Below are 27,494 nucleotides of genomic sequence, written 5' to 3'. Positions count from 1 at the left end.
AAATAAATGTTGATAAATATAAGTGTTAATAATAATTATTTTTATTATTATTTTATTGTTGTTATTACTGGGCCAGTGGCCCAGTATTGACAATGAAAAGTGTTTCCCTACCATCGGCACCTTCACCCGCATATTCACGTGGGCCTTCTGATCCAAATGTCGAACAAATGAAAATGGCAGGAATGAAGTGAGTGTGTGTAATGGGGGCAAAGATAGAAAATTCAGTCACAGACCACAGCCCTGATTAGCACAAAAGAGAGCTTCCCTTACTGAGAAGGGACAAAGTCAAATTCAATCACTTGAGGCTTTCATATGACCTAAATAGGATGATAAAAATTTTTTAATAAACAATTAGGGAAAAGAAAAAAATGTTTACTTTAAAGTAAACATAAATAAAAATAAAATAGATCCACAGGAGTATTTGAGTATGTGATATTCCAGCAACCCAAGCTTCCAGGACTGCACTGCAGACAGCGCTTTCAGACACATGTGGAATGTGTCCATGGCCCTGGGGTCACAGGGTAATAGAGGAGCCATAGAGAAAAGAGGAGCTTGGCAGAATTGCCTTCATATTTTAAGCTATAGCTTTCTTTACTGAAATAATAGCTTTCAAGAAACAAATTATTCACAAACCATTAATAGCATATGTTGAGATGGGAAGATGATAAGCAAGAAGGATAATTAATTCTGGCCTATTCTTTAAATACTGTCTAAGTATAGAGGAAAAAATTACATGACTTTTCAAACCTTTCTATTCAGAGCCTCCTAAAATAATCCCATTGTCTAGTGCAGTGGTTTTCAAACATTTTTTGACCATAACACACAGTAAGAAATATATTCTACATCTAGACTCGGTACATGCAAACAGACAGTAGTCTCTCATAATACTGGTTTCACGAAAGAATATATATATATATTTTTAATAAATTTATTTATTTTACTTTTGGCTGCGTTGGGTCTTCATTGCTGCATGCAGTCTTTCTCTAGTTGCGGCGAGTGGGGCCTACTCTTCCTTGAAGTGCGCGGGCTTCTCACTGTGGTGGCTTCTCTTGTTGTGAAGCATGGGCTCTAGGTGCGCGGGCTTCAGTAGTTGTAGCACACAGGCTCAGTAGTTGTGGTTCGCGGGCTCTAGAGCACAGGCTCAGTAGTTGTGGCTCACGGGCTCTAGGCACGCGGGCTCCACCGCATGTGGGATCTTCCTGGACCAGGGCTCAAACCCGTGTCCCCTGCATTGGCAGGCAGAGTCTTAACCACTGTGCCACCAGGGAAGCTCCCATGAAAGAATACTGATCCTTAGTTATGTAATATTTTTCTATTCTTTTATGCTGGCTCCTTCCTTTCTTTTCCTTCCTTTCTTCCCTTGTCCCTTCTTCCCTTTCTTTCTTCCTCCCTTCCTCCCTCCCTAATACTCCTTGCCAAACTGATTTTGCCACTCATAATCTGAAAAATACAGGCCTATTGGGTTTTCCTAATCATTAAATATTTCTGCAGGTGAATTTACCCATCCAGAATATGGACAGAATTCAGCCAACTTTCCAGAAGAGCAGTTTCTAGGTTTGACTTTTGTCTCTTGGATTTAAGAAGTCATTCCCAGGGGACCTTGTTTTGTCTATAGCTGAACATAAGGATTTGGGAGAGGGCGGGGAGGAAGGGGACAGATGAGAATCAATATAAAGAACTGCAAGGTCCGAAGACAAGAACCATTTGTCTAGTGCAATCTATTTTACTATATATTAATTTTAAAAAAACAACTCTATCTTAAATATTTAGCATCATCGTGCACCTTTTACAGTTAACCCAACAAACCAAGCTCTGGCTTGAAGGCGCAATTATTCATTTTCAAGGAAGAGTGACCTCTTTTTTAAAATCCAGGACCTCCCCCAGCGCCCCAGCCCTTCTCCGGCCTCCAACTTTTCCCTCCAGTTTGGTGGAAGGTTACATTAGAAGAAAATAGTCCCTATAGTCTAGAAACTTTTCAGGGGAAAAGAGGGCGTTTGACGTGTGGGTGGGTGGGCAGCGCCGGCCAGTGCAGCTGGAGCGGCGAACGCCCGGGGCTGGGCGGCACGCGGACGCGGAGGCGCCAGCGGCGGGGGCGGGACGGGGCAGGAGGAACCCGGGCGCGGGGGTGGAAAGAAAGCGCTGAAGTCCAGCAAAGGACAGAGGCGGCCTGCGCTCCTTTGCTGCGCACCCGCCTCCCGGGAGGGGGCGCTGGCTGCCGGGGAGTTGAGGATGGGGCCTTGGTCTCCCGAACCCTAGAGTCGGCTTGGGTTGTCAAGAACCGTCTTTTTTATTGATCATTTCTTTTGTCATGATGCTCTCTTGGCCTCAGACTGCGTGAAGGGAGCCATATTAAGAGTGCAGAAGAAGAGGTGACCTGGAGGAAAAATTAAAATGCGATATAAAAAAAGAGTTTTTCTTACTTCCTTTCTCTCTCAAATTAATTTAGATGTAAAGTACATTTTGAAAGGTCCCAAGATCGGTCTCCAAGTCTCTGTCCTCTGCCCTCACCAGATACACAGAATAAGATTTTGATGTGATAGTAATTTTGCCAATGGAGGCCGACTCCCCAAACCATCACCCTGGTAAGTAATGAACAATTTCCATAGGTTATGACTTTGAGGTTTTGTTTTACTTCATTCTAATAGATGTCCCGTCTACAAGTGGGTAAGATTATACCTAACTCAGCCCAGGTTTAATTCGGATTATTTTTGAAAACTCTTGATGGGTAGGTAATTTACCTAGTTTCTCCTTATTCAGATTTAGGAAATTTTGCTTTATTGCTACATGCATTTTAAGTGTCTTTTGCCATGCTGTTCTTAGTGTGGGTAGAATGTCTCTCTCTTTCCCGGTTGGTACTGTCAACAAACATTCGAGGAGTGCTTAGCTCAGAATACTGTTGGGTATTACAGATTAAACAATCTGACATACCTGTCAATATCATCCGAAACAGCATTTATCTATACATATAGTCTGTACCATGCTATATACTAGAAATCTTTGTGAAATGTAAACTCCTCATATGTAGAGACCCTATTTTATTCTGCAGTGAAATGGAGTTGATCTCCTTGCAGTGTCGTGTATTTTAAAGGATCTAGGATTTAATAGGGACTATTAAATGATAGCCATTAGTATTACTTACCTTGATATCCTCCAAAGTGCTTTGCTCGTGGCAAACACTCAATAAATATTGGTTGAATGAATGAACATGGCATGTTCCTTACTATGCGCATAGGGAAAATACCAGGATGGGGACCCTCTAGCACAATGACTTCATTTCACCAATGAAGCTTAGTGTGGAGGTGTCTATCCTACAGCCCTTTTACCAGATGCAGGCTCTCTTGACCTTGGAATGTGAATCACTTAAAATTTTCAGGGGAAAAAAAGTGTACTTACTTAACTAGTAGGCCCTAACCTCTTGTCAGTATGGAGCTTGAGAAGTTTGCTTAAATATGGAAAAGCTAAGCTTACTTGACACAAATCAGGGGGAAAAAAAGGTTTCTACATGTTATTCAAGTTATTCATGTCAAAAGTGATTAGTGGGCCCCAGCTTCCATTACATCATTCATTAGGAGAGTGTGGGCTGGGAGCTCTGCAAGTCACATGATTCGATGGAGGAATTAAGACTGAATTTTCTTTTGTGTTTCTGCCCTTAGCCATATCCAGTGGTAAGCATGTTTGGAAAAGGTTAAAGCAGAACATGGAGATCTAGTTTATTTTAATGCTGTCAGACTGCTAAGCGGTGGAAACTTGTTGAAGAGATTTACCAAGCTGTTTCCTTAGATTAAAGACTTCAGTGAATTAATTAAAAGGGTTCTGAGAGATACAACATGCCAGACCCCTACTAGCTCATAAAATTGTTCTTTCTGATTGATGTGACTTGACAGCTGAGCACAGTGCATGTGGAGAATAAGAGTAGTGCTGATGTGTTCAAAGACATGTAAGAGTTCCACTTGAACTAGCTGTGACCACGGGGTCAGCTGGACACCGTGCTTATTTCCTTTGGCTCAAGCACCTGAGCTCAACAGAAGCACAGATTTGGCAAGGTGCTGAACTATTGGGTGAAAATGAAGTCACAGCTTCAGAAGAGCTTCACAGATTGTGATATGTAGGTATTATGTTTCATGTTTTAGTCATTGCTTTTAGAATGCACGCTTGAAGATGGTCCTCAATTATGGAGCCATGTCTGCGCCTCTTGGTTTCCCGAGCGACTGACTGAGCTGAAAGTGAACTACGTTTTTAAGGAGACAGATATCCAAGACAAGTAGATGAATTGCAGAAGTATTCTAAAATTTTTAGCCAAATTCTAGGCAATGTTGGGTCTAACTGGTTTAGAAAATACATTCCTTTTTAGCCAACAGTGTCAACAATATCAACCAACACTGAAGCTGAGAGCCGTCAGCATTAATACATACCTGCAGTCAGAATTTGAATGTGCCTTGGCCAAATACATTTATTCATTCAACGCATATTTATTAAGTGCTAGGCCTTGGAGACACCTCAGTTCTTATATTGTCTAATAGTGTTGTTCAGTAGGAATATAATGTGAGCCACGTATGTAATTTAAAATTTTCTAGTAGCCATATTAAAACATTTAAGAGAAACCAATGAAATTAATTTTAATAAGATATTTGATTTCCACCAAATATAGCTAAACTATAATTTTAATATGTAATTAATATAGGAATTATTAATACAATATTTTACATTCTTTATTTTGAATTGTTATTCTAGTTCAGTGTATATTTTACGCTGAGAGCACATCTCACATTGCACTAGACACATTTCAGCTGCTCAAATGCCACTAGTGATTACCATATTGGGCAGCGCAGGTCTAGAGGGAAATACAGATGAGTAAAAAGGTAATTTCAATAAGATGTAATAAAGGCAATGACGAGAGAAGTATAAGGTACAACAAGAACATATAAAAAGGGCTTAGTTCCTTCAGTTCTTCCGCCTAAAAATCCCATACTTCTCTCTGCTCCTCTGCATTCTTCCTGCCACCACTCTAATCCAAGCCAGCATCATCTCTGTCCTTGACTTCCACAACAGCATCCAAAACTGTCTACCTGCATCCACCCATGGCCCTCTCTGCAGCTAGAGTGATCTTTTAAAAACGCCCATCTGATCATATCACTCCCCTGATTCAAACCTTAACTAGATGATGAATTGAGCAAATGTGAAATGATGGACGTAAAGCACCTGGCACAAGACTTCTGCTCACTAAGTTTACTTCTCCCCACGTCTCCCTTCACTCTCTTGTTTCTGCCTGCCTCTTCCCTCTCTGGCTCTGGAAAAACCATCTGCCTCTCACCCCTTCCTTCCTCTTATCACTTATCAGTCTCTTATCATCTGAATTTTTTTTTTCTTTCTTGCTTTCCCCTTTTTTCTTTCTTCTTCATGCTTTAGTTTATTACAGTATAGAATTTAAATAAGTTTAAAATTTTGTGCTGTAGGGAGTTCCCTGGTGGCCTAGTGGTTAGGATTCTGGGCTTTCACTGTCATGGCCCGGGTTCAATCCCTGGTGTCGGAACTGAGATCCCATTCCATAAGCTGCACAGAGCAGCCGACAAAAACAAACAAACAAAATCTGTGCTGTAGTTATGTACTTCTGTGGTTCAAGTTCTTCATTTTAAAAGTCAGAAAAGCTTGGCCTTGTATCAGGATTAAATTAAAATGCTTTTTACTTCAGCATGGTCTTCAGTTAACTCTTCTTATAGAGAGCTTCCATAGAAAAATACGTATTATCTTCTTTTGGGAGGAAAACAATCCCCTTTCATGTTTGGTAGAGGAGAAAATGGTGCGGCTGTTTACACAGCATCCTCCTCTAGTGATGTGAAACAAGTCAGAAGGACCCAGTTACCTGCCCGTAGCTGTGCCTCTCTTAGGTGGATCGCTGCTGCCTCTTGGCAGTAGGGCAGTGAGGCAAGTTAATTATTCAGTGTCAGTGGAAGTAAATAAATAAATGAATTACCTAATTAAATAAACCTTCAGGGTGCTGAAAGCTGGCAGTTTCCTTAACTGCACACTTTCTTTGGAGGATCAGTTCTCTTGTTTGAAGGAACAGCCAACCCAGGCATATGGGCTCTTCCCTTGTACTTCTGAGAAAGTGGATTTACGACCGTCTGTGTACTCATCTTTCTGTTTATGTCTCTGACATAGACAACTCTGCCAGTTGCCAACACTCTTTCTACCTCCACTGAGAACAAGGAGAGATCCTGCAACTGCAGAAGGAAGAAAGGAAGTTATAATTCAAGAAGGACTTCCTGCTGTCAAGGCATAATCAACACCAACACAAAACAAGTGAGGGAGTATCTTAGCCTAGAAAAGATGTTTCTGTTATAGAAAAGACCCCCCCTCATCCCAGGCCTGGCCTGAGGGAGGCCCTGCCCCCGGAAAGGCTTGGGTATTCAGAGTCAGAATCAGCAAGCATTTGTTGAATAGATAGATACTACAAAATACAAGGCAGCTCCATGTACATCTTTCTACTACACCATTTTAATATGTTAATCTAAGAGAAACCCTTCAGCTTTTTCCCAAATGGAATTTTATCCTGAAATGAGATCCTGCAGCATGAGGACCAACTACAGAAATACTTTAGTATTGGGCTTCCCTGGTGGCGCAGTGGTTGAGAATCTGCCTGCCAATGCAGGGAACACGGGTTCGAGCCCTGGTCTGGGAGGATCCCGCATGCCGTGGAGCAACTAGGCCCGTGAGCCACAACTGCTGAGCCTGCGCGTCTGGAGCCTGTGCCCCGCAACAGGAGAGGCCGCGATAGTGAGAGGCCCGGGCACCGCGATGAACAGTGGCCCCCGCTTGCCGCAACTGGAGAAAGCCCTCGCTCAGAAACGAAGACCCAACACAGCCAAAAATAAATAAATAAATAAATAGATAGATAGATAGATAGATAGATAGATAGAAATACTTTAGTATTAAGGGACCTTCACAACCTGAAACATTTTTCCTAACTTTGACCACTGTTCCATGCGCTTCCAGAGGCTGTACCACATTCTATCCTAACAGCTTGTTCTTAACCTCCCACTACAAAGACTTACTGAGAATTTCTTTCTGAACAGAATTACTCTCGTGAAAGAAATAGTAGAAGCATGTTCTATTTGTTAGGATAAGTGCTATAACAGATCCAAATAAGGAAAATGGCTCACATACAGTAGTTTATTTCTTGCTTCTAGGGTGGCAGAGCAGCCCTCCTCCATGCAGCCGTTTAGGAACCCAGGTTAATGACGGCCTGCAGAAGGCACGGAGGAGACACATGGGAGGTTTTATGGGCCTTGAAGGAGGGTTCGTCCCCCTAAATGGGCTCCACTGATGGGTGTCAGTTTGCAAACAGTTTGTTACTGATGCCTGACAAGATAAGTACGGAAATGGAGAGTAAGCCTTTAGAAAATTTTATAGCAATTTTGATAGAGTAATTTTATGTCTGCTGAATTTAATAAAAAATTGGGGCTTAATTTATATCTTCATTTTTTAATTTCATTTTTCCATTAACTTATTGCTAGTATATTTTATCAAAAGTTCTGGTCCACAATGGATTAGAAAGAAAAAAAATATCTTGTCTTTTTTGCCACATATGTTATGAGAAGCACTAGTGTACATTCCTTCCCTCCATGTACCTTCTGCCAGAACTTAGTCTCATGGTCATGTCTAACCGTAGTGGAGGTTGGGAACGTGGTCTAGCTGTATGCAAAGGGAAAAGGGGAGAAGGCAGATGTTGTTGAGCACTAGAAGACTCTGGCACACGTAGCTCACACACCTGGAAACACAACTTGAAGTTTGAAACGGAGACAGAGGACTGAGCCCCCAGGATGAGGGTGAGCTATGGGGAATGTATCCATCCTACTTTCGTCCAGGCTGGAGACCACTGACGGCTATTGGCATTAGTTACAATTCAGAAGGATTTGGCTGCTAAGGTCAGAAGGAAAAATGTTGTCTTTATTTGCTATGCTCATTTCTCTCACACTCGAACTTTTCTTTCCATTCTCCCTGCCATGCCTTACTTAGTTCGTTATTTCTTAAACTATCGAAATAGCCTATCAGAGGCCCCTACATCTGTCTTTACCCACCTCAGCCCCATCTAACATGTGAGTCTCACTGTGTTATGCTTCAGTAGTTTCCCTGTCACTCACAAGCCTGAGTTAACTTTTGTCATAAAAATCCCATGAGGGCATTCACATTCCAGTCCCTTCCTACCTCTTAGGCCTCATCTCCTGGCACTGTGCTCTGGGCATTCTGTGCCCAGCCTTACAGACTTCCTCTATTCCTGGCACACTCCATGCACTAACATGCCTCCTTGCTTTGGATGTGCAGCCTCCCTGGGCCCACTCCCACCTGTCCTTCAGCTCTCAGTTTAATGTTACTTCATCTGTGAAACCTTCCTTGATTCCCTTCAGCTTGGTGATGCACCCCTTCCTTCAGGAAACTCATAATTGTTTGGTAAAGAATAGTTATCGCTCTAAAAAATGTATTTCTCCCCACCTTAGACTATAAGCTAAATGAGGCCCAAGAACATGTGTTCTCATTTATGTATCTCAAGTGCCTCCTGTGGTTTCTGATAAAGAGTTGGTACTCAGTGAAGATTTGTCAGGTGAATGAATGAATGGTTTTCGACCTTTGGACAATTCAAGGATGAACCTTTGGACCATTTAAGCTCTTTCTTGTCTGCCCCCTGTCTAAGAATAAAGGGTTTGAGGAAGATAGGACAAGAAGTTGACACAAAAACAGAAGAACGAAAGTTAGATCTCAGAAAGACTGTCAAATGAGAGGACTCTGAAACGTTGGTGTCTTGGACTGGATGTGACATCTCAATGCCTAGAGAGGAGACTGCTAGTTGCCTACTCAGTACCCAATATTTCATCCTTCCTTACTAACAGAGCCCTTATGTTATTGAAAGTGGCAATGGGCCTAGCTGAGAAATGACATCTCTTAGACCGTTGTCGCTAGGAGGAGCCATGAGATGTGATGGAATTTCGTGGAAAAGACCTTTAAAGGTGGCTGACTTCGCTGAGAGGTCTCCCTTTCTACCTTTGCCTCAGCCTCATTTCTGCTGCTTAGAATATGGATGTACTATCTGCAGCTGCAAATCTTGCTACCAGGAGGCAACCTTGAGGATGGAAGCCGTGAGCTAAGGAGAGCAGAATAGAAATGTAGAAGCAGCCTGAGTCCCTAATAGGATGGAGCCACCCTACCTGGCCTGTCTTGCCTATTTTGTATAAATTTATTTATTTATGTATTTTTGGCTGCGTTGGGTCTTTGTTGCTGCGCGCGGGCTTTTTCCAGTTGTGGCGAGCGGGGGGCTACTCTTCACTGTGGTGCGCAGGCTTCTCATTGCAGTGGCTTCTCTTGTTGCAGAGCACGGGCTCTAGGCACGCGGTCTTCAGTAGTTGTGGCTTGCGGGCTCTAGAGTGCAGGCTCAGTAGTTGTGGCACACGGGCTTAGTTGCTCCGCGGCATGTGGGATCTTCCCCGACCAGGGCTCGAACCCGTGTCCCCTGCATTGGCAGGCGCCACCAGGGAAGTCCCAGTGCCCACTCTTAGCCATTACCATATTAGCAATAACATAATCGCATTCAGAGGCCTGACTGTAGTTCGGAAAGCTTCGGTAACTTGTTTAAGGTGACACAGTAAGTGGTGGAGCCTAGATTCAGACCCAGGCCCGCATGAATCTTAAAACTGTGCATTTCTGGGAATTCCCTGGCAGTTCAGTGGTTAGGACTCCACTCTTTCACTGCCGGGGTTCGATCCCTGGTCGGAGAATTAAGATCCCACAAGTTGCACGGTGAGGCCAGAAAAACAAACAAACAAAAACAAAACAAAAACCCAAATTGTGCATTTCCCCATGCATTTTGGAAGGACCCAATGTGGGCAGACTACAGGGTGAAGGGGCAGGATACCAGATGGATAAATGAAATCCTGCCTTTTACTCTCCTGTAACCCTGAGTCTTACCCATGGAGCCGACATCCATCTCGCCCTCTTGTGGCCACATGACCCACTGCTCTTGGCAAGCAGTGAATAGGAAGTCCCACCGGGAGGGCTCAAGTCAGCAAAGGGCTTAGCTCAGCCCACCCATGGGAGAAAGATGGGGTATTCAAGGAGGAGGAAGGCGGCTACCAAGTTCAAGGGAACCATGCTTAGCCTGACTTCCCAGTACCAAGTCCATCCCCAGAGCTAGGAGTGTCAGCCTCCCATAAAAATGAGGCCCAGAAAACTCTAGGCAGTTGATAAGACTTTCTTAAACATGATATGGGGCTCTCAAGAGAGGAAATGGAAGATATAGTCCCCTCCCTCAATGAACTCATCATATAATTTATCCATTTGCGCAATCAGCAGACAGAATTGTATACGGTTAAGAGCAAGACTCTAGAATCTGACTGTCTGGGTGTGAATTCTGCCTCTGCTACTTACTGTGTGACCTTGAGCAACTTACTTCTCTGAGCTCTGGTTTCCACACTTAAAACAAGGGTGATAATACCACCTACTTTATAAGATCATCATGAAGACTAAATGAAGTAATATTTGTAAAGTAATTAGAATAGTGTCTGGCATATAGTAAATGCCTAAGTAATTAGACTAGTGTCTGGCATATAGTAAATGCTGAAGAGACTTAATAGATAACCTATAAATGAAACACTCCTTTTGTGGTTTAACTCCATAAAAATTCAGAAATGGGAAAAGTCATAGGAGAAAAGAAATTAAGAAGGGTTTCACTAAAATAGTGAAACCAAATAACGGACAGGATTTGGGAAGACGCAGAGGTGTGGCCCGGATCCAGGCAAAAATATGGAGGCAGAAACTGGCATGGTCAGGGCTACAGATGAGGTGGGGAGTGAGAAGGCATGCCAGACAGTAGACAGGGTAGGTGCTTGCAAGCCTCTGATCAGAGCATTTTCAACTGATAAATTCATAACCTTGTGTGTGTTTCTGTTTAAAGACACCTTTTTAAATATCTATTGTTGATTCATTAACATTGAACTCATGACAAACAGCACTCTAAATCATGCCTGAAGGAAGCTTATCTAACACCCTTTTTCTCTGTAGGGCACGTCCCAGCCTTCTTGCACCTGGGAAGCACTTCAGCACTGCAGTTGGGGGCCATTGTAAACAGCGAAATCACCAACAAAAAGCATACACACAAAAGCAAAAAACATGTCACTAAACAGACCATGAATAGGACACTTGTTTACAGGATGAGAGCTGAAACAAGGAAGTAGAGCGTTGCCCTGTTGGACCTCAGTTGGTAACGTCACTATCCCATGACTCAAATTTTTGGCTGCTCTGAACACATCTGTGAATGACCATGAAAGCCTTATGATTATTGATTGGGGGGTTACAGATAAATTTTAGCAAGTAGGCAAAATTGACAAATATAGAAACTGTAAATCATGAGGATGAACCATACATAGAGAGAGGACCAGCTTCTTGGTCATGTGACCTGTCCAGTCACACAGAGACTACATTCAGAAGGGCCCCAGGCTTGGTTTAATGCTCTGCTGTTGTTACTGTCCTGAAATTCCTAACTTTTTTAAAAATTGAAGTATAGTTGATTTACAATATTGTGTTAGTTTCAGATGTACAGTGAAGTGATTCGGTTATATATATATATTTTTTTTCAGATTATTTTCCATTATAGATTATTACAAGATATCAAATATAGTTCCCTGTGCTATACAGTAAACCCTTGTTGCTTGTTGCTTATCTATTTTATATATAGTAGTATGTATCTGTTAATGCCATACCTTCCCCCCCACCCCTCGAAATTCTTAACTTTTGAACAAGGGACCGCACGTCATTTTCATTTTGCACTAGGCTACAAATTATGTATCTGGTCCTGTATATATGTTTGTGTATGCATATTTAATTTCATAAATGAGATTATATTATAAATACTCTTCCTTTTTTCTTTCTTATATTTTCCTTTTTTAAAAACTCAGTATTATATCTTTGGAGATATTTTCATATTGACATATAGAAGTCTACTTTCCTCCTTTTAACATCCATAGTATAGGTGTATCATGATTTATTTTTCAAGTCTCCTATTGCTGGACATTACTTTGTTTATGAATTTTTAGAAATTATACTGAAAAGACCATCTTTGTTATACATACACAAACGCTTTGGCATATCTTCAAATTATATTCATACACTATACTAGCAGTAGAATTGCTGCTAGTATAATATGATCATTATTGCCTTGTATATATTGCTGCTAGTATAATAATATTGCTGCTAGTATAATAGTGATCATTATTGCCTTGTTGCTCTCTAAAAAGTTTGTACTGATTTTCACTCATACCAAGAAAGTTTGAGAATGCCTATTCTCAAATACAGCTTGCCGACTCCATAAGTTTCCAAATTTAAAAAAAATTTGCCAGTCTGATCAGCAAAAAAGGTATTTTGTAGTTGTTTTAATTTGCATGTATTTAATCATGTGTGAAGTTGAACATTTTTTCTGTATGTTTATTTATTAATCATTTTTTCTCTGTTTTTGAATTTCCTGTTGCTATCCTTTGTTCATTTTCCTATTAGGTTGTCTTTAGTACTTCTTTATATAAATGAAAGAAATTAACCCTTTGCTTATTATATGAATTATAAATATTATCCCTGACTTATGAGTCTTTTGATTTTATTTGCAGCATTGTTTATTTCCAATACAGGAACAAAGCTTTTCATGTTATACACTGAAACTTCTAGAAGAGAGATATTTTAAATTTCAATCAGGGAATTCCCTGGCGGTGCAGTGGTTAGGACTTGGCGCTTTCACTGCAGGGGCCTGGGTTCAATCCCTGGAATGGGAACTAAGATCCTGCAAGCTGCGCAGTGTGGCAAAAAAAAAAAAAAAAATTAAATCAATATCACTTCATGATAGCTTAGATATAAAGGGCCTGGGAGAGGAAGACATCAAAGATAACACCAGTGTTTCTAGGTTTGGGGAATAATAATAGTGTCCGTACAGGCTCCTCCAGCAGGAATCCTCCCAGCGATAGGTCTTCCCTGTGAGCTTAGGGAGCCAAAGTTTCAAAATCAACAATTCATTAGAGTTTACTGCTTTTATTTTTTAATAAATGATTTAGGAATAATTTTAGATTCACAGAATAGTTGCAAAGATAGTAAGCAGAGAGGGTTCTCAGCTACCCTACACCTTGTTTTCCCTACTATATATTAAAATATTACATTAACATGGTATATTTATCACAATTAACGAGCCAATATTGACACATTATTATTAACTAAAGTCCATACTTTCTTCAGATTTCCTTAGTTTTTAGTCTCATAACCTTTTTCTATTCCAGCATACCATATAATATTTATTAGTAATGTCTTCTTAGCCTCCTCTTGACTGTGACAATTGAGTTTCCTGCTTTTTGTCATTGTCATTCCACATCAATTCACTAATGGGAGCAAAAGCCTATCTGAACTAGCCATGCCCAGGATACAGAATCAGCAAATAGCTGACTCTAGATCCCTATCCCCACTCTCCTCCTGCTTCCAATCCCCCTTTTCTGAGTCTCTCAGGCACCCTCCACTTCCCCTACATTCACTCCAGTGCGCTGCGCATTCCTTCTTTGCCCTCTGACTTAACCTCTGACTTAACCTAGCAATGGTTAAGTCTTCCTTTGAAATCAAAGGCTGTTTTCTACCTTCTTTGCCAAAGGTAGGGATTAACCCCCACATAGTCCCATAAATTTGCCTTATTTGTTTAGTTATAGAATTATTTGTTTGTTTGTTTATCCCCTCAATCAGAGTAGCTGGCTGGTTTTCTTAGTAGCTAGTCTCTGGTACAATTCTAAGAAAGGAGGTGCTCCTGATATTGGAGAGAATGAGGGCTACGATTAGTAGAGGCAGGGAAGTTGGGAAGGAGAGCTGGGGTACTGGGGAACTTAGTGCACCTGGTTTGTATGTGTCCTAAGTACAGGTGAGTTGCTCAAGTGCAGAAGGCCCGGAAAAATTTAGACATACAGATTTCGTACACTAATGAGAGGTCAGTGTTTAAAATGGAGCTTGGAGAGATGTGTGCTTTTGGAGGTGGCAGCAGAAAGCATGAGAGTGAGGGAGAAGAGCAGGGGGCAGAGGAAAGAACCTTGTCCACAGTTAGGAGACAGGGGAAGAAGTTCCCATGAAGGAGGCAGGGGAGGGGCTGGAGCTATGGAAGACCATGGACAGAGCAGTGGTGAAGGAACCCAAGGAGAAGAGAGTGTGGAAAACCAGGAAGCAGAGGAAGAAGAGCCACTCAGTAAAGGGAGGACTGAAAAAAGGTCTTCAGTTTCTCAGCTCACGTGCAGGGGAGGGACCAGAGGACTTGGAACCCTCGTATAATAAACTGCTTGACTCAGACTTAGTAAATAGAAAGGAAAGAAATAGGAGAGCAGCTTCAAGTTGCAAAAGGATGAGGATAAGTTTCTCTTATACATTTTCAGGGCATAAGGAAAGTAACTCAGGGAGGGAATTATTGAAGATGATAAAGAGGAAAGGGAGATTGGTGGAAGTAAGATTCTAGCTTTTAGTTTCCCTGCTTCACTTAGGATGAAGCTCATGAAGGCAGGGATTTCTGTCTGTTTTGACTTCTGTTATATTCCAGGAGCCTAGAACAGTGTCTGGTACCTGGTAGGTATTCAATAAATACTGCTGAATAGTGGAGAGGAACAGGAATGATTAAGTCTAGACACTAAGAGGAGAGGCTGGTTTTAGAATGAAGGATAAATAAATATCTCTTCCTCTGAGATCGTAGGGAAAACTGAGGAGCCAGAGGGGGAGGAAGGAACTCAGGCCTGAAGCCCTAGGCCGAATAATAAGGTACCTAGTGAAGGTGGACTGCAGGAAGGCAGGTCTGGCAGGGAACTGAGGGCAAAAATCCCCTCCTGCTCCCATGCAGGGCAGCCAAGAGCTGGCCTGGGACACCAGCTGGGCACTTTTCCCAGCCCTTGCATTCCAGCCGAGTCCCATACACAGTGAAGAAATGGAGCTGACAGTGCAGTGACATGCTTTAGGTTAATGAACTACTGATCATCTGCCAGGTGGGTGGGAAGTTGTTTTTCTGTCTGCCCACTTTTATAGAAAACATTTTTTTATGAATGATTCATGTCTTATTACTCAGAGCACAAATTTGTGAGCTGATAACAAGAGGTTAAAACCCAGAGAGAACATAGCTACCCCCACCCCATCCCATTCCCCCCAGTTTCTGGTGGATAGGTACGCTCACCCTCTTGATTTTGGTGAGGATTTCACAGATGTATATATATATATATATATATGTGTGTGTGTGTGTGTGTGTGTCAAAACTATCAAATTATATATTTACGTGTGTGCAGTTCACTGTATGTCAATTATACCTCCATCAAGCTGTTTAGAAAAAGGAAAACAGAATCTTAAATGTAAATATTTTTTGATCACAGAGTTTGGAATATATATATATATACACACACACATATATACACACATATATGTTTATATATATATATTTTTATTTTCATATATATTTATATTTATATTTTTTAATTGCATATATAAATTTATCTAATTTATCTTTACAATCAAAGAAAAAGTCATTTTGAAATAAAGTAATTATTTGGGGGGGAAAACAAAGGTCAACCCAGGGAGACGAGATACAAAGAGGGTCATTGTAAGATTTCCAGCCACATCCCAGGATAAACTAGCCACTCCCTCTCCTCGGGTGAAAACTGAAGAGGAAAAAGTCTTTGGTTAGCTGGGGTGAGAATGTTGTGTTCCTTTTATAAACTTTTTATAATTCTTTATTTAGCTCTCCTTGAGGCCATGCTCTCCTTGTAAACTTCAATCTATAGAAAACCCTCCCTTTCACAGCCTGGAGAGAAAGATGGCTTTTTCCTAGGGAAGCCAGTTGCTCTGCCATTCTGCTGGTGCCAAGGGTCCCATTTCTTCGTCCTCCTGATACACTACAGAACTTGAGAGACACCAGTACAACTTACCAAATAGGTGGATCTGGGACCTGGTTTCCCTGCCCCCAGGACTCAGTGGTGAACCAAATCCTAGCTGAGGCCAGTTTACTCTAAACTTTTCTGAAGAGGTTTTGAAAATCATTTCCAAAGGAATTAAATTTAATTGGGTAAGGACTGAAATTACTCCCACTTTGGGCTCTGCCATCACATTGCAGCCTTAGGGCTTTTATGCCGGACAATATGCATGAAACAGTGCTGGGTGCTGTTCTTAATCCTAAAGAGACAGGGTTGGTTCTTGATCTTGACTTGAAATTCAGAAAGCCTAGAGAATAAAATCCCTGGGGTGGGGAGTCACAAATCCATATTTACTTTGTGAGTTGGAACTGGTCTGCTTAATAAAGCTCATTCATAAGTGAGGATGGTAAAAGTCAACACACTTCCTGAACTAACAGGCCCCAAATTCACCAAAAATATCCAAAGGACTCCAAGGGGAACAGAGCCAAGTGTGCTAGTAATTGCCTTCTAATCCTTCAGGCTTTAGCTCCAAAGCCAATTCCTCAGAGGGAGTTCTCTTGGTCAGACCACTCTCCAAACCTTGTCACCGTCATGATGCCCTTTTAAAATTGACTTCAGGGGACTTCCCTGGTGGTGCAGTGGTTAAGAATCCGCCTGCCAATGCAGGGGACACGGGGTGCTCTAGAGCCTGCACCACAACTACTCAGCCTGCACACCATAACTACTGAAGCCCGCGTACTCTAGGGCCCGTGTGCTGCAACTACTGAAGCCCGTGCACCTAGAGCCTGTGCTCTGCAACAAGAGAAGCCCCTGCTCGCCGCAACTAGAGAAAGCCCGCACACAGCAACGAAGACCCAACACAGCCAAAAATAAATAAACAAAATAAATAAATAAAATTGACTTCATAGCACTTATTAGCATTTTATCAATTAATTTACCTGTTTATTTTCTGTCTCTCCTACACTGGAAGAGAATCTCCATGGGAGCAGGGATCTCACATCCTGTGTTCATCTCTGTGTTACCACAATAATGTAGAATAATGGCTTCCCCAAAATGGCCACTTCCTAATTCTAGGAACTCCTGAATATGTTACCTCATGTCATAAAAGGGACTTTGCAGATTTGATTAAGTTAAGGATGGGGACTTAAAAGTGGGGAGAGTAGCCTGGATTATCCAGGTGGGCCCAATGTAATCAGGAGGGTCTTTATAAGAGGGAAGGAGGATCAGTGTCAGAGAAGGAGATATGACAACAGCAACAGCAGTCAGAAAGTGGGAGAGAGATTGGAAAATGCTGTGCTGCTGGCTTTGAAGATGGAGGAAGGGGCCATGAGCCAAGGAATGTAGACAGCTTCTAGAAGCTGGAAAAGAGAGGGGAATAGAGTCTCTCCTAGCCTCTAGAAGGAACACAGCCCTGTGACAACTTGATTTTAGGATTTCTGATCTCCAGAACTGTAAGGGGATAAATTTGTGTTGTTTTAAGCCACAAAATTTGTGCTAATTTGTTACAGCAGCCATAGAAAACTAAGACAAATGGTACCTGATGCATAGTAGATGCTCAACAAACATTTATTGATTGACCAACTTCCTTATATCTGAGATCCCAGCCTACAATAAAAACAATACTTTGCAACTTCATAGTGTTGTACAATAGCAAAATGAGATCATAATCCTAATCTCATTTTATTTTCACAATTATTTTCCTTATATTACAGACAAGGAAATTAAAACTCAGTTGTCAATTTCCCATAGAGGCAGAAAGTAGATTCAGAACCAATATCCTTACTTTCTCCTTATTTTTGTGTAATGTATAAACAATGTTAACAGTAAAGGACAGGTAAAAAAAAATTTCATTCACAATCCTTTTACTCTAATAGATCAACTAGTTTTATTTTTCTATGTCTTCTTCCAGGTCTCATCTATGTAAACGTAAAAAATCTTTGTAATTATAGTATGTGTTACATATATACGTAGTTTTCATTTTTCTGGTTAATATTATTTTACTGCCTGGGTGTGTTGGTTTGGGTCTTTTGGGAAACAGCTGCTGAGACAAAGTTAACAATATAAGAAGTTTATTGGGGGTAACACCTGTAAAAGATAAAGAGAGAGGAAGCAGGATTGGGTGTGGAGAGCCCCAAGTCATGATGCAGCTCTGACAGTCTCAGCCAGCCCAACACGGAGATCTGGGATAAAGATCGCCAGTTAGAGGAGTCTCATGGAGCAGAAATGGCCAGTCCTGGTACCCACATCAGGCTCAGTCATTGGCTGGGGGCTGTCTGGGAAGAGTATGGTCTCAACTGGAATATAATAGTGAATCCTGAAGGTGTTGCAACTGGAAGCTGTGAGATCACTGCATTCTGGTAGGTGAACAGAAATACTTTCCTGAAGGGGATCCAAGTGGGGCACCTCCACAGCTGCTACAGTCCACACCTTGTGTCACGTGGATTCACTTCTCCATACATATTGGGTAAGTGTTCCCTGGACCTCTTCTCAGGAGAAACTCAGTTGAGGGAGGTTAGTGGAATAATGTACAGGTCCATTGCTGCAGTTGGTCTCAGGGCTGCACCTGGTGCTCATTGTTTCCTTCCTCCATTCTAAATCCCCTTTGCCCTCAGCCTTCACCTCTACTGGTCTCAGTGGCTTACCCAGTGGTGCAGCCCAAACACTAATTCCTGAGGGGTCTGAGGTACCTTCTCAGGTCAGGGTTGCTACACTTGTCCATTCATGGTCACAACTAGGCAAGGGAGTACCAAGAGGTGCCCAGGTGGGTCACCGCACACATTCCTCCCTGCCCCAACTGGGTAACTGAAGGAAGTCTACCTCTTCCCTGATCAGAGCCAATGACCCCTGACAACATGGTAATTTCTTTTCTTGTCTGCTGCTCTCTGTATACAAGGAGTGCAAAGTGCCCAGGTGGCAGCCACTGCATGAAACTCAATGTTACCCTTGTGGAAAGAATATATCCCTTTGGGGATTAGAACTTCAAACCCTGCAGAGCCCAGAGTTGCAGGAACAGGAAGCACAAAGTCCCCAGTGGGTCACTGAGAATGATGGTAAGTGGGTGCTATTGTCTGAATGCTTGTGTCCCTCCAAAATTCGTATGTTGAAATCCTAATGCCCAATATGATGGTGTTAGGAGGTGGAGCCTTTGGGAGGTGATTAGGTCCTCAGAGAGAGCCCTCATGAATGGTATTAGTGTCCTTATTAAAGAGGTCCAAGAGAGACCCCTCCCTGCTTCTGCCATGTGAGGACACAGTGAAAAGACAGACATCTAAGAACCAGGAAGTCCTTACCAAATACCAAGATGCTGTACTTCCCAGCCTCCAGAACCATGAGAAATAAATGTTTGTTGTTTATTAGCTACCTGATATGTGGCATTTTGTTGTAACAGCACGAGCTAAGACTGTGGGGCTACTCCTTTCCTGCTCCAGGCCCCACTCAGAGCTGGCACTTTTTTTTTGTCACCTAGTATGTGGGCCAGAGCAGTATTCCTAGCGTGGAAAGTATTGCCTTCACAAGCTGAAGAGGCCTCCCAGGTCTGTGATCCTTTCTTTGTGGTAAGGGATGGAAGATGAAGTAGTTTGTCTTTTACTTTGGAAGGGATGTCCTGGCATGTCTCTTAAACACTGGACTCTTAAGAACTTTACTGATGTAAGAAAGACTTTACTGATGTAAGACCAACTGATGTAAGACTTTACTGATGTAAGAATTTCTGTAGGGATTATCTTCCACACTCTGGGGTGTGTGTGTCTTACGTAGGCTTTTAGGGTGCTAGCTCCTCTTGCTCATCCTGACTGATCAGCATGATGTCATCAATGTAACAGACCAGAGGGATGTTGTGCAGGATGTCCACACAGTGCAGATTGCTTCTGACTAGGTAGGGTGGATCCACTGGAAGCTGGACTTTGGCTAGGACTCTACTTATCACCTGACTCTCACAGGCTCCCACTCCAACAGAGGGGTGAGAATGACACTTTGGGTCTCCAGGTGTCAATGTCAACTTAGATTCTGTGTCCAACAGTCCTCAAAATGCCTGGGTGTTCTCTCCTATATCTACAGTTACTTGAGGAAATAGTCCTAAGTCCCTTTTGGGAAAGACTGGGGAATCACTACAGTATACACTTACTGTGGTGTTGCCGGTCTTGGAGACATGGCCACCTCTTTTATCAATGAATTCTTGGTCTGGAAACTGACTGAGGATGGGGAACTAGACAAGGGACCATGATTTTTTACTGGGACCTCTATCCTGAGGTTTCTGCTCATCTATTTTTGCTTTCTTTTGATATATTCAGCAATACCCTTGTTTTGCCTGCCCATCTATTTTGCCCCTAGGGATGCCATGTTCTATTAGTCATCTTCACAACTCTTTGTGTCAAGCTCCTGGGCTGTCACTCTGACCTTGCCAGTCATTAGGATCATTAATAACCCCCAGGCTTCTGGCAGTTAAATGCTGCCACTTGGCCTCTATCGCTGTTGCTATAGAAGAGCCAAACTGTGACAGCATCTCCTCTTGTTAGCTCTGGCTTGCAGAAGAACACCAACACTGAACTTCTTAGTAATGCTGGTACTCCTCTTACCAGCACATTCCTGATGGCACTGGTAAATGGGGTTGTTCTAGACCTTCCAGGGAACATCCTTTGGTAGGGTTTCTGGCCTCTTATAATTGACTCTAGCATGGCCACTTCACTGAGCCATTTAATCCTTTCTTCCTCACAATTGCTGTGGCAATTCAGGCAATTGAACTTCACTCAGCAAAAGTTATCACATCCTCCAGGTTTCTAGGAGCCACACAGGCAGGTCCTTACAAGGAAGTTAAATTCTATTCCAGGGGAGGGGGTCCCAGTCAATAAACTCTTCCTTATCCAGTCTTGTATTTCAGCCCCTTGATTAAGCATCACCAAAAACCCAATCCCAGGGGCTTCCCTGGTGGCGCAGTGGTTAAGAATCCGCCTACCAATGCAGGGGACACGGGTTCGAGCCCTGGCCCGGGAAGATCCCACATGCTGCGGAGAAACTAAGCCCGTGCGCCACAATTACTGAGCCTGCGCTCTAGAGCCCACGAGCCACAACTACTGAGCCCACATGTCACAACTACTGAAGCCCGCGCGCCTAGAGCCCGTGCTCCGCAACAAGAGAAGCCACTGCAATGAGAAGCCCGCGCACTGCAACAAAGAGTAGCCCCCGCTCGCCGCAACTAGAGAAAGCCCGAGAGCAGCAAGGAAGACCCAAAGAGGCCAAAAAAACCAAAAAAACAGAAAAACCCAATCCCATAGATACTCCCCAACTCTTACCAGTTCATATTGGTCAGTTCTTGCAGCTACTTTGGGGTATGTCCTTTTCTTCCCTTATCAAGACCAGCATGTTCTTACTGGACTATGCTGTGACTTAACCCTAATTAAGATCCTGGCAGTCAGGAGAGGAGGTGGAGGCAAATTCTGAGGGGGAGAGCCCTCTGCAGTGTCTTCCCACATGGAGGGAGTGCTAGCTCCTAACAGGAAAGGGTGGGCCCCCTTTTCAGGCTCTGAGGTGCTCAGAAGAGTGTAAGGAGCCAAAATCTTTGGGGGCACCACCTAGATACCTCCATTCCATGTGTCAGGGTCCTGGGTTTTCCTAACCAGGATCCTGACCTTGATTACAGATCTGCCTCCTGGAACTCTCAGGTCTTGAGTTTGGTCTTCAGCTTTTTTTTACCCCCTCTCCCATTGTTATAGATAAGGGCCTCTTTGTAACCCATCAAAGAGGCTCTCTGGCCTTCACAGTCAATTTTCAGTGTTTGGTAACTGCTCTCAGCTTTTCATTATCTCTTGGCAGGACTCAATGCAACTTAGTAACAGTCAGCCAATTCCATTGTCCTTGTATTTGCTGCTATCCCTCCACCGACCACATATGTCCGAATTGTTGCACCATAGGAATATTTTCCCACTTCACCATCAGTGAAAGTTTTAGCAAATGCGCCACCATCTTGTCGCAGTGACTATCTGTACCCCACGTACTATCCAGGAGGGGTTCTTATTGCCAGCCAGGCGGTGAGTAATGCAGTTCCCAAACCCCATCTTACTGCCAGCCTTCTCAGACCACTCCTGGAACCAACTGAGTCAGTTCAGGTGGTCTGGCAAGCAGATGCTGAGACAAAATTAGGAGTGCAAGAGATTTATTGGGTAGTAATGCCTATAAAAGGTCAAGGGAAAGGAAGCAGGAATGGGTAAGTAAAGCGTTTGGATAGTGATACAAAATTGGGCAAGGAGAATCTCAAGTCATGATGCAGACAGATCCTCCCAAGTTGCAGTTGACCCAGTGAAAAGTTCCAGAGCAAAAAGGGTCCTCTAGAGGAGTCCAACAGTGGGCAGAAATGGCCAAGCCCTAATGTCCACATGGTGCCTAGTCATAGGCTGATAGCTGCTCAGTGAGAGTGGGGCCTCAGCTCTAACACTGTAACAAATCCCAAAGGTGATGTAGCTGGAGGCTAACAGCTAACAGCACTCTGGCAGTTGAATGGCAGTGTCTTTTTTTTTTTTTTAATTAATTTATTTATTTTTGGCTGTGTTGGGTCTTCGCAGCTGCCCACGGGCTTTCCCTAGTTGCGGTGAGCGGGGACTACTCTTTGTTGCGGTATGCGGGCTTCTCATTGCAGTGGCTTCTCTTGTTGTGGAGCACGGGCTCTAGGCGCGTGGGCTTCAGTAGTTGTGGCACGTGGGCTCAGTAGTTGTGGCGCATGGGCTTAGTCGTTCCGTGGCGTGTGGGATCTTCCCGGACCAGGGCTCAAACCCGTGTCCCCTGCACTGGCAGGCAGATTCTCAACCACTGAGCCACCAGGGAAGTCCCCAGAGTCTTTCTTAAAGGGAGAGCTGAGCTACATATCTCTGTGGCTGCCATATCAGGTATTTTGTCTTCGAGTCCAGTGCTGTGTCCATATATCATCTTGCCTTCGTATTTGAGACATGAACTTTGAGAAACAGTCAGATAAAGAACCTAAGTAAATCAGAGTGGGACTCTGCTGAAATTCTTTGCCACAATGGACTGTGACAGAATGTGTGCATAGGTTTAAGCTGCCTAGCTTCTGCCTCCTTCACCGATGAGGAAAGGAAAGTGGGGTGTGAGATACAATCAGCTCTTGTTTGGCTGTGTGGAGGAAAGCTGGCTGTCTCCTCAGAATGGCAATTTACCAACTCGGAAAAAAAAATTATGCAGAAGGAATCTGTTCCTTTTAATTACCATTGGAATTGGAAGTATGTAGCCTTCTTGCTCTTTTTTCCTTTTAAATAATACTCATATTTTGAATGTATGCTGGAGACTGAACATGATGGAGTTTAGTTGCTCAGAGCACTAGAGGTGGGGCAGCTGGGACCTATTGAAGGGTTAAAGGGTATGGGGTCACCTGAGGAGCTGGGAGAGGAGTCTTTCCCTTGTCAGGGAGTGACTCTGATTAGGCTGAAAATGTTGCTTGGAATTCTTTGTCCCAAACAGTTATCTTGTGTCAGATATGGTTACACTTACTCATGTTTCTAACTGATAATAAAAAGAGGAGCTGGAAGACAGAACAAGACTTCCGCCCCCAAAGAAGCCAAAGGAAACAATATAATTATGGAATCTGCAATCATCTTTTTTTTTTTTTTTTTTTTTTTGAAATTTTGGTTTTGGCCACATCGCGCGGCTTGTGGGATCTTAGTTCCCTGACCAGGGATCGAACTCAGCCCCTCGGCAGTGAAAGTGCAGAGTCCTAACCACTAGACTGCCAGGGAATTCCCATCATCTCCTTGATTTCTCAGAAGAAACTGCGTTCCAGAGATTTTAGGAAACTTGGCTAGGATTACAGCTTTCTCAGAAGTAAAATTAGAATATAGGTCTCTTGACTCCTGACTCAGTACTCTGCCTCAGTGATGTTCACTCCTAAAGTCTCTTGTGGAAAGAGTGGAGGACGTGGGTCAGAAAAAATGAAAAAGCATTTGGGGACTTGGAGATCCTGAATCCAAAGACTGGAAGAGTATATCAAGCGAGTATATAATGTGACCATTTCTTATTATCTTCCCTAACAACACCCATAATAGAGATTTTACTCAACCGGGAAAAGCCCCAAGCATTAGTATAATTACAGGTTGTGACTGCTGTTGAAGAGCAGAGTATTTGTAATGGAACTTGTAAAGAAATGGTGAGTAATGTGCTCAAAGGACGTCAGGGTGACAGGTCCCTTTCTTTTCCCCCCCTTGGTCACCACTCTAGTGCAGGGCTTGCCACCTCAGTCAAGCCTTGCCATGGCATTTATCATCCCAACCTAGATGAACCTTCTGAAGTACTGCTACTTTCTTGTTCAAAAACCTTCAATAGCTCTCTATGACCTACCAATAAAGCCCACATTCCTTATCCTGATATTCAAGGCCTTGTAAAATTCATCCCAGAATCTACCTTTCCAGTCTATTTCTCAATACTCGCCTATCCCTGTGCTCAGCCTGTGGGATCTCCTTCCAGTTCCAAAATAAACATTGTGCTTTCCTGCCCCAAGGGCCTTCCCCCCACCTCTCCCCTTCACCTACCTGTTTTTTCAAGGTCCACATTAGATACCACCTCATTCTAGTTGGAAGGAAGACTTTTCAGTACTATTTCATTTGTGCCATTCATTTGGCACTTTTCATATCCTTTTTTAGGCTCATAGGTAATTCCAACAGCTTCAAAACTTGTTTACACAGTCTCTGGCCCTCAGAATCACTCTTCTTTTTGGCAGGTCCATCTATCTGGTGAACTAAAGTTACCTGACTCAACTTCCTCAACTCCCCACTCCTTCATACCTGGTCTTCCAATTTAGGTTCTAGAACACAAAATTTACCTTTTCTTCTATGTCCAGGCTTTGAGTGCTCTCTCTCTCTCTGTTTTACTTCTTGAATCTTGCTCACTCTTCTTGCTTATTCTCAAAATATAACCAAGTCTCTCTTCCCTGAAAACAAAACAAAACCAACATGAAACTTCCCCTTTCACCCCGTTTTTCTTTAAGTCAAGGTACCTTTTCTCCTCTTTTCTTGATATACTTCTGTTACTGCGGTTTGACCTAAGGGTCTGCCACTCTGCTGAAACTGACATCTGGAAGATCAACCATAACTTCTAAATGCCGAATTCCAGTCTCTTCTCCTACTTGAACACGTCCCTTCTATGGACTTTTTCATCTACCTCTCTGACTACTCCATCACTGGTTTTTGTTTTTCTCCCTCTGTCCCATACTTCTCAAGGTTTGTTCTTTGGTCCTCTTTAGAAACTTTCACTTCTGTGGGGATGATTCTTAGATCTGTCTCTAGCCCTAGCTTCTCTTCTATGCTTCAGTTCCAGTTGTTTGCTAGACTTGTGTGTGTATGTGTGTGTCCCACCTACTTCTCCAAGATGGCAAGTTCCAAAGTTAATTTATTTTATTCTTCCTCTTCCAGGTTATCCCCAAATCTCTTCTGTCTCCTGTCCTTTCAGTCTCAGCCAGTGGCATCACCCCCTTTCAGTTATTTGTTTATCTTTAATTACTCTTCCTGTGTAGCTTCCTGCTGCTCCATTTAGGAATTGGCCACAGAATAATAGGTGATCTCTGAGATGATTTCAGTAGAGTTTTTAGTGGTAGTGGTGATAGTCTTGGAGAACTCAGGAAAGAACTGAGGAAAGAATTGCAGGATAAGAATTTGGCTCCAAATTCACTTCTTTCATGAAGCCGTCTCCAATTTACTTAGAGCATTCTCTCCTATACCATTTCACAAAAGTAAAATTACTCTCTTGAGTACGTATCAATGTAATTCATTTCTTCTTTCTGGATACTATAGTTCGCTCTAATTTTCTACCTTTGCTATATTTATAAACTGGTCAATTTTGCCAAATTGTAACATTTCTTAAGGAGACGGACCACAAACTCTGGAAAAGGCATTAGTGTCATCTTTGCCATCTGTGCCTGATGATAGTGTCTCTCTCAGACTGAGTACTTCCCTGAGGAACAGATGATGATGACTGTGACTCAGAAGCCTCCTGGTTTTTTCTTGTAATCTGTGTTCCTAGTGCTGGGGTGGGGTGTCTCCTTTGCCACTCTAACTTTGTATTTACTACAAATACACGAAATGTCCTAATTATTGAGGTGTTAACTTAGGAGAGTTAGGAGTTTCCACTTTTCCAATATTTGGGTCAATTAAACAATCTCACATTTCAAAAAAAAAAAAAAAATCTCTTAAAAAACCACCCCAGTGGTCTGGAGATAACGTAGTCCTGGAGAGACATTTCCGATCCTCCACCCCCCCCCCCCCGCCCCCCGCACCCCACCCCCACCCGAGGAACTGCACTCTACCGCCCGCTGTTCCTCCCTGGGGCATGGGACGGTTTGATGGCTCAGATCCCTACATAAAGCTTCCCTTGGAATGCAGAGACTGCGTCCCAGCCTATGAACTGGGAGGTGGACTTTAATCTCCAGGACCTACATCTAGCCTTCGAAGTTTGGGGGGAGGGGAAGGAAATGAGCTCCCGAGAAAGCACTAGACTGTCAGCAGCATGTAAGAGTCCTCTTCAACCCCAAATACGTACACAATAAATATTTGTTGAATAAATGAGAATATCAGAACCCAACAACGTAAACTAAGTCAATCTCTTTTTTACATACCTCAACGATTAAAATCTAGGAAGTCAGCTTTACCGCTGTTTACACCCAGTAGATTAGCGGAGTGCCTGCAGTTTGCTGAGCATCCCTGACTTTACTCTTCAGGGCACTGGGATCAATTTCCCCACTTCTTGAAAGGCTAAACCCTAAAATAGATTTACAATCTGGGGTTGAGACCTCCTTCTGTTTAGAATAAGAGTCATTCCCGTTCCCTGTAAACTCACCCCGCCCCTTCCCATTCATTCACTCAACAAATATTTATTAAGCGCCTAACATATGCCGATCCCTTTGCAGGCGTTTGGGATAAACCAGAGAAAAAAACAAGAGATCTCTGCCCTGGTAGAACTTAGCGTAGGGCGAGAGACAAACGACGACTATGAATTTTAGATTAAATTATATGATTTGGAAAGTGATACATACTACCGAGAAAAAGGTGCCAGGCTGAATGATTTGTGGAGGCCAGGAGACAGGGGAGGAGAATCCAAGATTGGGATCCAGCTCAGGTTGGGGAAAAGGGAGACGGAGCTGAAGTGGAGGAGGTGCTGACGTCGGGGGACCGGGAAGATATTTTCCGCAGAATGCGACGGAAGAGTATTCTGGCTTATGCGGAGGTAGGTGAAGGGCAGAAAGGAGTCTGGACAGAGATTCCCGTCGAGAACCCGGCAGGCGGGGGACTCTTCAGCAGCTGAGGAGAGAAGATGCTCTGGCTGGAGGCTCCTGGTCCAGGGGCCGGGCGGGGGCCGGTCAAGGGCGGCCAACCACTACGTCCCCAAAATGGCCTCCCGATGCCCCTCGCAGCCCCACCCCCGCCCCCGCACTCCACCGCCCGCCGGCCCACGTGACCCGGCCGGCCCCTCCCGCCCACCCGGGCAGGCGACCCCGGGTCCGGGTCCCTGCGGCGGTGGCCCCGCCCCTCGCGGGAAACGGACCAACCGAGGAAGGGTAAGGCGGGGCGG

General features: G+C 43.3%; 1 long non-coding RNA gene across 2 annotated transcripts; it reads right to left on the bottom strand.

Annotated features, from left to right (window-relative positions):
• Nucleotides 1–23: 23 nt before the first annotated feature.
• LOC309667574 lies at nucleotides 24–27,340 on the bottom strand. 2 transcript variants are annotated; one of them, XR_014267819.1, is made up of 4 exons: nucleotides 26,959–27,340; nucleotides 24,754–24,861; nucleotides 5,972–6,221; nucleotides 24–2,374 (listed from the first exon to the last, which is right to left on the bottom strand). It is a non-coding gene; the product is annotated as an uncharacterized lncRNA (long non-coding RNA). The 2 variants fall into 2 exon arrangements; XR_014267820.1 differs by lacking the exon at nucleotides 5,972–6,221.
• Nucleotides 27,341–27,494: the final 154 nt, after the last annotated feature.

This window comes from Balaenoptera physalus (genome assembly GCF_965194825.1).
Source record: "Balaenoptera physalus genome assembly, chromosome: 1".
Lineage (NCBI taxonomy): Eukaryota > Metazoa > Chordata > Mammalia > Artiodactyla > Balaenopteridae > Balaenoptera > Balaenoptera physalus.
Note: the sequence above shows the minus strand (reverse complement) of the source record. Positions and strands in the feature narration are given on the sequence as shown.